The sequence below is a fragment of the Aulostomus chinensis genome, chromosome 1 (assembly GCF_037954235.1).
Source record: "Aulostomus chinensis isolate RoL2024-O1b breed Wild chromosome 1, RoL_Achi_v1.0, whole genome shotgun sequence".
In the NCBI taxonomy this organism is placed as follows: domain Eukaryota; kingdom Metazoa; phylum Chordata; class Actinopteri; order Syngnathiformes; family Aulostomidae; genus Aulostomus; species Aulostomus chinensis.
This window is the reverse complement of record NC_141320.1, coordinates 12,621,525-12,623,877: the sequence shown is the minus strand read 5'-3', so window position 1 is coordinate 12,623,877 and position 2,353 is coordinate 12,621,525. Positions and strand designations below refer to the sequence as shown.

General features: G+C 46.0%; 1 non-coding gene across 1 annotated transcript; it reads left to right on the top strand.

Moving 5' to 3' along the window:
• The first annotated feature begins 1,681 nt into the window (after positions 1-1,681).
• Positions 1,682-1,753, top strand: trnaa-cgc (transfer RNA alanine (anticodon CGC)). The gene has a single exon. It is a non-coding gene; the product is annotated as a tRNA-Ala (tRNA).
• The last annotated feature ends 600 nt before the right edge of the window (positions 1,754-2,353 follow it).

The following is a 2,353-nucleotide window of genomic DNA, read 5'->3' as shown; positions in this document are numbered from 1 at the left end:
GAGCGCCCAAACCCATCCTTGACCCACTCAGACACAGTCACCCATTCAAGCTGGGCCTGGTACCACACTGCTGTACAGACAGAGAGAAAGAAGACACACGGGATCCTTTGAAGAAAATGCATTAAAGACAGGAAGCCCCATCACATTGTCAGTGTTTCAGTGACTGGCATTGTGAAGAGACTGAGACAAAGTCAGTTATGAATGGAGGGCTGAGTTGGAGCAGAGGGGGGCAGGATCCTGGGGGTGCACTGGTTTTAGGAGGCTGAGGTGTCTGGTGGTCTTGGTGGACCCTCTGCATCTCAAGCTGAGACCACAGAGTCCTGTGTTCTTGAGTCATTGTCTTTAGTATAGACAATGACTCAAGAACACATTGTCTATAGTATAGACAATGTGTTCTTGAGTCATTGTCTTTAGTATAGACAATGACTCAAGAACACATTGTCTATAGTATAGACAATGTGTTCTTGAGTCATTGTCTATAGTATAGACACTGAAGTCACTAGTCACTGAAACACTGACAATGTGATGGGGCTTCCTGTCTTTATTACATTTTCTTCAAAGGATCCCGTGTGTCTTCTTTCTCTCTGTCTGTACTGGAGTGTGGTACCAGGCCCAGCTTGAACGGGTGACTGTGTCTGAGTGGGTCGAGGCTGGGCTGCAGGTATTGGGAGGTTAGAACCCATCTGTGAGGCTCCAGGTGGAGCGATCACCTGTGAGGGTCCAGGGACAGCAGGAAGCTGCACAGATGGTAAAGACATGGAGGGGAGACAGGTGGTGCTGGAGCAGTGACAGGAAGTGTCTGGCATTTTGGTTCATCCTGTGAGCTGACGTGAGGTTGTGGTTTTGCCTCCAGCCTCACCTCCTCATCAGTGTTCAAAAGGTTCAAAGGTGAAAAAATGGGATTCAACCAAACAGCTGGAATGAAGAGTTGGTAACACTTGCAGAGCTGCAGGGAGTTGGACAGGTCTCACCGTGGGGGGATTTGTCCCACAGATCCTGCTGAAGTGGCTCCTCCTCCTGAGACCTGCAATGCTGGCTGGACATTTGGAAAAAGAACACAACAAATCTTCATAAACATTTACTTCAGCAGGAACACACAAGAAGGTGGGACTGGTTCCTTTTTCATGTTCACTATTTTGTCGTCTTGGTTCATGTTTTGGTTGTCAAAGTTAATTCTGAATATTTGTGGAAAGTTCGCCTGCCTTTACTTGTACCAATACTTCCTTTTGTAACAAATTAAAAAGCTCAAGCTAAACTTCAGTTGGGTCAGTTTAGAGCTGTCAATCAATGTTAATAATTGATCTTAGCATCTGGAGATTATTTTAGGAACACAAATACTTTACTTCATTCTGAGGATGAGCAGACGTTCAATATAATTCTCATTTCCTGGTCAAAGACTCCTGCTAGTCAGAGAGGATCTGGGCTGGATTGGAAAGCTTCTGAGAGGGAAACCTTCACTCTGGACTGGACTGAGAACGGAGCAGCCTCAGCTTCCTGGAGCCTGACTTGCCTCTGTGGTCTAAGGTTGTGTGGGCTGACATCACAGTGAAACTACTGAGATCACAGAGCCTTTGAGATCACAGGCTGACTTCCTTTTTATCCCTAAAATTAAGAATAATAATTAAAAAATGTTGTTTCTACATTTGTGTTGGTGCATCAGTTAAACAGTGTCTCTACCAGAGGGGATGTAGCTCAGTGGTAGAGTGCATGCTTCGCATGTATGAGGCCCCGGGTTCAATCCCCGGCATCTCCAGCTGGTCCTTTGGAGCCTTCATCTTATCAGCTCAAGTGATCCATAAATGTGACAAAAGTTGATAACAAACTACCAGAAGAGAAACCAGTCTGTTGCATATCAAAGTATTTGGAGCAGGGTCAGTGTGACTGTGAGCCTTCATAGCCAGCATGAAGGAGCTGGTTTTATCTTTGGAGGGGAAATCCCACACACAGCTGCTCTCAGTTCCACATGTGTGTGTCCTCACTCCTCCGTCCTCCTGCTGCCCTCAGAATACAGACACAATTCAACCTGTCAAGTTTGGAGCATAGAAGTGCTCCTGAAGAGATGTGTGTCAGCCCACAGCTGGCTGTTCTTACCTGGAACCTCAAGATGAAACTGCTTCCACATACTGGAAATGAATCTGATGTTGACTTTTGGACAAATCACCTGTTCATCAGTTCATCATCACTTCCATCCATTTTCTACTGCTTATCTTGTTATAGAAAGGAGTCTATCTGCTGTGTGACTGAGGCAGTTACTGTGAGCTGCTGCATGTCTCAGTGTGTGTTTGTGTGTGGGGGGGGGGCTGTGTGTGACTGGTCGGCTGCCAAGGATTATTGATGAGATCAATCATGATCA